This window comes from Malania oleifera, chromosome 2 (assembly GCF_029873635.1).
Source record: "Malania oleifera isolate guangnan ecotype guangnan chromosome 2, ASM2987363v1, whole genome shotgun sequence".
NCBI classification, from domain to species: Eukaryota; Viridiplantae; Streptophyta; class Magnoliopsida; order Santalales; family Ximeniaceae; genus Malania; species Malania oleifera.
In genome coordinates this window covers 46,399,389-46,408,338 of record NC_080418.1, presented here as the reverse complement: position 1 = coordinate 46,408,338, position 8,950 = coordinate 46,399,389, and the positions used below count along the sequence as shown (strand labels likewise).

The following is an 8,950-nucleotide window of genomic DNA, read 5'->3' as shown; positions in this document are numbered from 1 at the left end:
AATAGGACATCCATGGCAACACGTCTCTCATATCTAGTCATGGAAAAATGATCCTCTTTCCCATGGTTTTGACAAACATCCACTGTAGGATCAATCTAGGCAGGTCTAGCTTTTGCCTGGTGAAGAGGCACCAAATGACAAAGTAGTCCAAGTAGGACACATGTTCCCTCGATCCTAGCTTGGGCAAAATATTATAGGAAATCAGGTGGTGTACCACCTTTGCATCCAAAGTCAAGAATCTATAGCTGGGGGTATTGGTTAGGTCAGCTATAGGGTTTGTCATGACTAAATTAACAAAGGTACTCACAGTGAAGTCCTACTCAGCCATCCAGGTGGAGGAAGAATCGGGGCAGATGAAGTTGCCATGCTGGATGTCAAAAGTCTCCACCAGGTAGGCATTATCGAAGTGGATATTTTTCTCCAGCACCCTGGTGTAGTAGCCCTAGCCATCTTGGGCAAGATTGGCACAAAAGAGCCGAACAAGCAATAGGTACATCCCCCTGGGCTAAAAGGCGATGAGCTCATACCATACCTGATATCGAAACATATCTAAAACATTATTGAAGTGGGTTTGCATGAATTTGATATCAAGGATTTTTCCCAAAATGGGATCTTTGAGACAAAACACCCTCCCATATTTTATTCTATGATCGGGTGTAGGAAATCACTGATCCAATGGGACATCCATGGCAACACATCTCTCATATCTAGTCATGGAAATAAGTCTCACAACTGGGAAGGATGTGAGAGGAAAAGCTAAGGAGGCTCTCAAATGTGTGGAAGAAATGAACCATTTTTTTCGAAAAACCATATATATCAGCGCGGTTCGGGCGCCTGAGTATACATTAAGTCGCCCGAACCACTTTAATTACAAGGGCTCACTGAGTCTTTTCGACAGCTTGAAAACAGGTTTAGTCGGCCAAAGTTTAGGCACCATTTTGTATTTTCGAGGATCGGCCGCTCGAACAGATTTTGAACTAATTCATTGTCACCTAAAATGCTAAGTTCAGTAGCCCGAATATATGTTTAGGAACCCGAAGACAGTTCGAAAACTCGAGCAGATTTGAACACGAAGATTCAACCACCCGAAATTTGGTCAATGGCTTGGTCAATCTTCTGGTTTGGTCAATCGAAGTACAAATGTACTTGTGGGTTCAGTCGCCCGACTTGGGTCTATTTATTCTTATTTGATCTGTTTCTTGATGCAAGAGACCCTATGGATTATCTATAGGAGTTAGGATACTGAAGTGACTTCAAGGTAAGATAAGGGCAGGATTTATGACTTTAATTCCAAACCTCAAATCTGAAGAATGGACTAAGTATACTTAACATAAGATGTTCATATTTTAGCAATGGATTAAGAAATTTGAAGTTTAAATGCAAGGCACTCATGCCATGTCCAGGAGTTTTACTTAAACATCCAATGATTTATATTTAAACGAACAAGAATATTCATTTAGACCAGATTGGTTTTGTACTAAAGTTTACATATTGGCTTAATTCTCCAAGATGCTTGGTATGCTTTTGAATGTTGAATATACAAGATTCCATATTAACTAGCCCGAAGCCACTACCTAACCCTTTAGAGAATGCTACACCCTACAACTAATCCTAACTACTAAGGAAGAGTTATGTGATTATGTAATTCCCGTTTGAGCAAGTCCTTCCTTTTATTCCTTAACCACCTATACCATTTTTCTTCTTTTTATTTTTTATGGGTTAGGAGTTGGTTATTCTTTGACTTTCCATACTTTTTTGGGTTTCACACCTTTCCTTTTAAATGGGCAGTCAAATTTTGTATGCCCCTTCTTTTTACATAAGATGCATGTGGTGTGAGTGTATGGTCTAGAGGAGGTACTGGCATAGTGTTTTGATTCTTTTACAATGTACCCCATTTATAGGTTCTTTTCTTATTTTCAATCCCATTATAACCTATACCTTCTTTATTTAAGATCATCTTTTGTGCACGTAACAGTTTATCAAAGTTTTCCTTACCTCTCGTAAACGTATAGATGATCTTAGATTGGTCTTCTATTTTCTTCTCTAGATCTTGAATTTTTTAGTTTTCCAAATTTTTGCAAACATTCTGAAGTTTCAAAATTTTTTTAGACATGTTGTTTGCTTTATGTTCAAGATCTGCTATCAAGTAATCTTTATTATCATCATTAGAAACTTCAAATTTTAAAATAATTAACTCATTTTCTATTGATTCATTCTTGCTTTCTAGTCTATTGATTTTCAAAATATTTTCTCTTTCAGCAAGAACATTAGAGTCACATTCTTTCCTGCATGCTTCATACTTTTTTTCCAAAACAGAATATTTCTTATTACATTTAACAAGTAACTTATGAGTCCTAAGATATTCAATTTGCAATTCCTCAAAAGTAGGCATGCTTTCACTATCAGTGCTATCATATGATTTAGTATCAGATACAATATTCAATTCAGCACAAGAATCGTGCTCATATTCATCTACTAAGACAGAAGGAACTCAAATAACCTCACCATTGGTTAAAGCTACATAACATTGGTTACCTTCCTTAAGATCAGTGGAGCTTAAGTCGCATGGAGAGATGACTCCCTTTTGCATTAACGCACCATATCTCCACTCAAGTTCATCCCAAATCTACTTAGCACTACTACAAGCCATAACCTCACATAAAACATTAGAATCTAAAGCATACAGTAAGGTATTCATGGCATCAAAGTTTACTTGTACTGAGTTCTTACCGTGATCATTCATTTCAAACTCATATTTAGGGACATCAGTACACCTAATAGACTTCATAGGCACACAATTACCCTAATCAATGACTTTCCAAAATTTCCAATTTAGAGCTTTTACATACACAATCATTTTAAATTTCTATATAGCATAATCAATACCACATAATACAGGTGGGTGTGTGACTAATCTTCCCTCACAAGAAGGGGATGCACTAACATGAGCCATCACAATCTTTTACTGAGTAACTTCTAAGTCAAAGTAACGAGGCTCTTATACCAATTGGTAGTTATGGTGCAACCCCAAGAGGGGGGCTGAATTGGGCATTTAAAAATTTGTTGCCCAGGTTTACTGATTTTACCAACAATGGAATTTAACCTAGGGTCAGTCTATGCAATCATCAAACAAACATACACGTGCAGTAAATGTAAATTGCAGAAATGTAAAGAACACGCACGATATGTTATCAGGGTTCGACCAACTATGCCAACGTCCTCACCTTAGCCACACCAGCACAAGGATTCCCACTATAATTCTCACTTAAACGAGTGGAGCGGCACCTATACAAACTAGGTCAATTCAAGAGGCTGACCTCAAACAACACGCCTTAATAGGATGACGCACCTAACTTTCCTAACCGAGTCTAAGCCAATCTAGGACTATTCCACAAGGCTAGTCTCCCTCTTCAGTCCCATGCTTGGAATATAGCCAATGTGTATAAAAATATTTGTACGCTAAAATGCACTTCAACACAAGCAAATGTGTGCACCAATATAGCTCATTCAATAATGCAAGCACGAATGATATGCAAATATGCTTAGTGCTCTAATGCGTGTTAAACACTCAATCAAGCATATACTTTTAGTCCAAATCTAGAGTGTTTATCTAAGCAAGATTTGAACCACAATATTTGAATGTCACAATATCATATCAGGGTTTCAAATATGTCAAGCAAGGTAAATGAAACAAACTCAAAAGTATATTTCAAAGTGTAAAGCACAATGGATTTGTTTGACAGACTAGCTTTTTGAGAAAAGAATTTTGCACAAAAAATCTAGGTTTAGGTAACTAGCAACAAAAATGCAACAACCAAAACCCTCAAAGTCTTTCCACACTAGATTTATCAAATGAAATCGGTGGAAAAACTTTAGGCTATACTCTCAAGTAAAATCAATCAATCAATATATCAAGAGAGAGTATTAGCTAGAGAAATTTAAGCACAATAGCCTTATAGAGATACCCACAATGCTTAGAGAAAGAGAATTAGGAGTATGTAAGTGTTTTCAAGAAGTTTTTGGCTAATATAGGGTTTTTAGGGTTTTGGGAGTTAAGAGAATTTTTTTTTTTTTGCTTAATGATCTTGCTAATTTCCCCTTAATTTTGAAAATTAGAGGATATATATAGACAAAGGCAAAATTATGACCATTGGGGACTAAATGGGTATAATTAAAATTGTTTCAAAAGCCATAATGAAAATTAACCTAGTTTACCCCATTTAAAAATCAGTAAAAAATATTTTTAACCGCAAGGTTCGAGTGCCCGGCATGAGGTTTGGGTGCCCGAACAGACACAGTCAAAAATTCAACTTTAAGAGGTTTGGGTGCCTGAGTTGAGGACTAGTTAGCTGAACCAAAGTCAGTAGCCAAATGTCTGAGGTTCGGGTGCCCAAAGCTGAGTCCGATTAACCGAACCAGGCAGTTCGGTTGCTCGAGTGTCTATTTGAACGTAAACATTCAGTCGCCCAAATAGTTGAAAAGTGCTCTGCCAAGCCTTTGTGTGCCCAAGGAAGATACGTTCAAAAGAGATTCGGTTGCCCGAAGCTAAGTCAACATGTTGACTTGTTCGGTCGCCCGAGCCGCTTTACACGACATAGGTTCAGTCGCCCGAACCCTCTCAACTTTTTTAGTTTTCAGTCCAATTTTACCCAATTTTTAATTCCCCTAATGTGAGGATGATAATGGGGACTTTTTGTGCATTTGTTTACACACTTAAGGACTTTCTATCCTACTAGAAGAAATCTGGTGTCGGTCGACCAAAGAGTGATCCCTAAGGTCTGTCTAGGTACTTAAAATCCAACTATGGTCGTTTTGAGCATACCTACCTACCATGCATGATGCAAATTATTACAAGCCATACACGTGCACAGTTCATAATAAATTATATCCCAAAATGAAGAAATAAACAAATAAATACCAAATACAACGCATAGATCTTCGTTCTTCGGCATAAACACCTTACGTCATCATGATATGTCTTTTAGTCCTCAAGCGCACACAAGGTGAACCTGCATGAATTCTCAGTACAATCATCTGTACCAAGAGTATTTGTCATAATCAAAATTAGGTGTGACCAATGGGGTCTACAATTAGCCTAAAAATCTCTCTTTTGCAAACACTCTTATTATCGAAATACTCTCAAATTTGCATTCCTTTGACACATTCTAAGATTGTGAGAGCTTATATAGTGTGCTTGTGATTGCTAGTGAGTGCTAAAACTCCCAGTGTGCTTGTGTGATTGAGATATTATTTTTAGGAAGTTTAGCTTAAGTTTATCCCACATATTTTCATACTATAAATCTTGTGTTGGGATAACCTAGTAAGCTTAGGATTTTTGCATTGTTATTGCAAGTGTCCAATAGCTTTTCTTTTGGTTGTGCAAAGATATTTTCAAATAAGAAAAATATTTTCAAACTAGTAATGTGCCTATTTCATTGAAGAAAATCTTCTTGAATAGTTTCAATATTTGATTGATATCTTTGGAATACTGATTTGCTATCGATTTGTGTTTTGCTTAAATTCCAAGGTATTGCTTGTTTAGAACACTCTTGAACATTATTGTGATCATATCTTCTTGAGTATTATTTGCACATATATACACATCATTGAGCTTACATTTACCTACATTGTTGATGTGTATGTGATTGCATGTATTGGGTACATATTTTCTTTGCATGAAAGCATAATCACTATACCAGTTGATTGTGATATTGTTGTATTTTCTGGCATGGCCTGAGGGGTTTTGATCTTTCCCGGAAGGATCAGGTTGGGGTCAGCCCTGTGAATTTGACCTAGGGCCTTCTCCACCCCGCAAGGAGAATTTGTAAAGGTTGAGGTCAACCCTGTGCTAATTGACCTTGTTGTATGATGATTACGCGCCGAAACTGCGTAATTGGACATTTAACCCGGGCTTTACCGTTTATATTTTTAATTAAATGTCTAAAATTATCCACTACTTTAATAAAGTGCCAAAATCATCATTCTTGAAATTTATTGCACTATTTATAAAGTTTTGGTATTTTTTTTTGTCGCAAGAAAATTCCTGGGAATCAAAACCGACACCTGTTTGTATTTCGGGCATAACTTTTCTGTCCAGGCTCCGATTGAGACAATTCAAATTTTGAGAAAAATAGGAAAGAATTATCTACAACTTTCATGTTTTGAGTTTTGTGAGATACGGGCTCTAAAAGAGCAGAATTTGCGACAAACCGAGAACAAATAAAGTTAAAAAATATATATATATATATATATTTGAATGGGTTATTGATGTGACCCGGCCATGCATGGCCGGGTCGAGGGTTTCTTTGCTGGGTCCTAGGGCACCGCCCTTCTCCTTTAAATTCTTTTCTTCCCTGTGAGGAGTCGGCTCCCATCCTCTCTTCTCCTTCTTCTTTCTCTGTTTTTTTTCCTTAAGCCTTTATATTCTATCTTCTTTTCTCCTATCCTTTCTTCTTCATCTTCTTCTTCTTCTTCTCTTTGTCTACCTTGCTTATTCTCGTTCTCTCTCTCTGTATCCCCTTGGTTGCTCTCTCCCCCTTTCATTCTCTCATACTCACTCAGCCCTATTCCTCTCGGTTACTCACCCGGAAGCACCAACACCCTCCTCTGTTCATCTCTGCAAGCACAGAAATTCCAGAAGCCTTGAAGACCCGAGAGCCTCACTTTTGCCTTCGGGTTGCTCCAGAACTAGCATGGCCAACACGAGGCCATCTCACTGCTGCTGTCAGCACTCTAGCAGAACCTTGTACCAACCACTCTCCAGCAGCAGCCGGCTACCACAACACCAGCAGAGTTCCTTCTCCACGGCCACTCCAGCAACCTGTGAGCAGTACTTTCGGCCAGCAACTCCACAGCAGACCCGAGGAGGAGTTCCACCACTGCAACCAGCCATCTTGCTCGACAGACCCGAGGAGGAGTTCCTTCAAGCTGCTCTGTTTTACTCTCTCTCTTTCTCCTTTTATTGCAATTGAAAGTGCTTTGTTTTTAAATTAGTTAGTTAGTTAAATAGAGTTTTTAAAAATTTGTTTGAGTGAATATTAAATACTTTTACTTTATCTTATTTTATTGATGATTAGTTCGTACTTATTTGAGATTTCTCAATCAATATTGTTATTAGATTGGTAGAGTTTAGTTTAGTTTCTTTCAATTATTTATTTATCGTTCTTTAATTTAAATTCTTTTTTACTTATAGCCAAATAATAATTAAAAAAAAAGAGTTTTTGTTTGAAATTGTTTTTCCAAAATTTAGTCTTTTTATTGAATCTTGGGTTAGTTAGGGTCGGTTTTTATTAAAGTGTGTGTTTTTATTGTATCTTGTTTTCGTTTAATTCATTAATAATTTAGTTTTAATTCGAGGTTCTTCTTGTTAAAGGTTCGTTTTTTTTTTTCGTGTGTATTAATATCTAGTTAAGTTTCCTTTGCGTGTTTTAAATTTATATTCAAAGTTTCCTTCTTTAATTGACACGTGCTTTAATATTTCCTTAAGTAGGATAGGGTTTCCATTCTTGCTTTTTAATTTAGTGAATGTTAGTTTTAGGAATTTAATTTACATGTCATTTAATTCATAAAAAGTGAAATGAACGATTTTGAAAAACCCCGAATCTGAACCAAGTTCAGTGCATTTTTAATTTCGATTGGAAGAACGTAAAATTTGAGATTAAACGCATTCCTTGAGGAGACGATCTAGTCCTTGGGCTTAATATGACACGACAAAACTCCTATACTTGGGATAGCTTCCGAGCTGCTCATTTTTCGAGTGAGTCAAGTTTTTGGCGTCGTTGCCGGGGATTTGCCAGTTTTAATTTCGAATTTTGCGTTTTCCCAATTATTTTTTTGCTTTTCTTTTATTAAATAGAAAAAAAAAGAAAAAAAATTGAAATTTGAGAAATTGAAAAAAAAAAAAAAATTTTGTCTGTTGCCGTGTTAGTGGATTTCTATTGGCGATTGTGATGTTTGATGCCCTGGGTTCGAGATAATTCGAATCGATTGTGTAGACTTTCACCTAGCACTAGTAGGGATACACATAGCACTGAGTTTGACTATTCACCTTTTAGTCCTGCTAGTGATTCTGAATTTGAGCTGAATAATCTGTTTGGCAATTATTTTGAAGAAGCTATGGCTGCACATGCACCACGTACACTTGAAGATTTTCTACAGCCTGCACGCACATCTACACCTTCATGCATTGTGTTGCCCCAGGATGCCCCGAATTTCACTCTTAAGCATGGCATGTTATCTGTGATTCCCCAATTTCATGGGATGGACTCTGAGAGTCCGTACCAACACTTGATAGACTTTGAGATGGTTTGCACCACTTCCATTAATAGGGTTGGGACTGATGAATACATTAAACTGCGTTTGTTCCCCTTTTCTCTGAAAGACAGGGCAAAAATATGGTTTAATTCTTTGCGCCCTAACTCTATTACTAGTTGGGCTGAAATGCTGCGTGAGTTCTTACATAAATTTTTTCCTCTTCAGAGAACTCAGTACCTACAAGAGCAGATCAGTCAATTCATGCAAAAAGATGGCGAGACATTCCAAGCATGTTGGGAGAGATTCAAGGACTTGATGAACATATGCCCGCACCATGGTTTCGAATCGTGGAGGTTAGTGAATTATTTTTTTACTGCTTTAACCCCTGTGTGCAAACAATTTGTCAAGTCTATGTGCAATGGGATGTTCTTCCGTAAGGAACCAGACGAGGGCTTATCATTTTTAGACTATCTCGCTGAGAGTGCCCAGCAGTGGAACGCACGACCAGAACGGGTGCCGATAGCTGCCCAACCTATCCGAGCAATCAGTGGCGAGGGCAGATATGTGGTCAAAGAGGACACTAGCTTACAGGCCCTTGTAGCTGCGTTATCTAAAAAATTGGAAGTCATGGAATCCGAAAAGTCGAAAGCTGAGATTTGCACGATTTGTGAGACTTCAAACCACAGACCTTAGGATT

At 37.5% G+C, this 8,950-nt stretch overlaps 1 non-coding gene across 1 annotated transcript; it reads right to left on the bottom strand.

Annotated features, from left to right (window-relative positions):
- Nucleotides 1-8,486: 8,486 nt before the first annotated feature.
- Nucleotides 8,487-8,594, bottom strand: LOC131149995 (small nucleolar RNA R71). The gene has a single exon (XR_009135382.1). It is a non-coding gene; the product is annotated as a small nucleolar RNA R71 (small nucleolar RNA).
- Nucleotides 8,595-8,950: the final 356 nt, after the last annotated feature.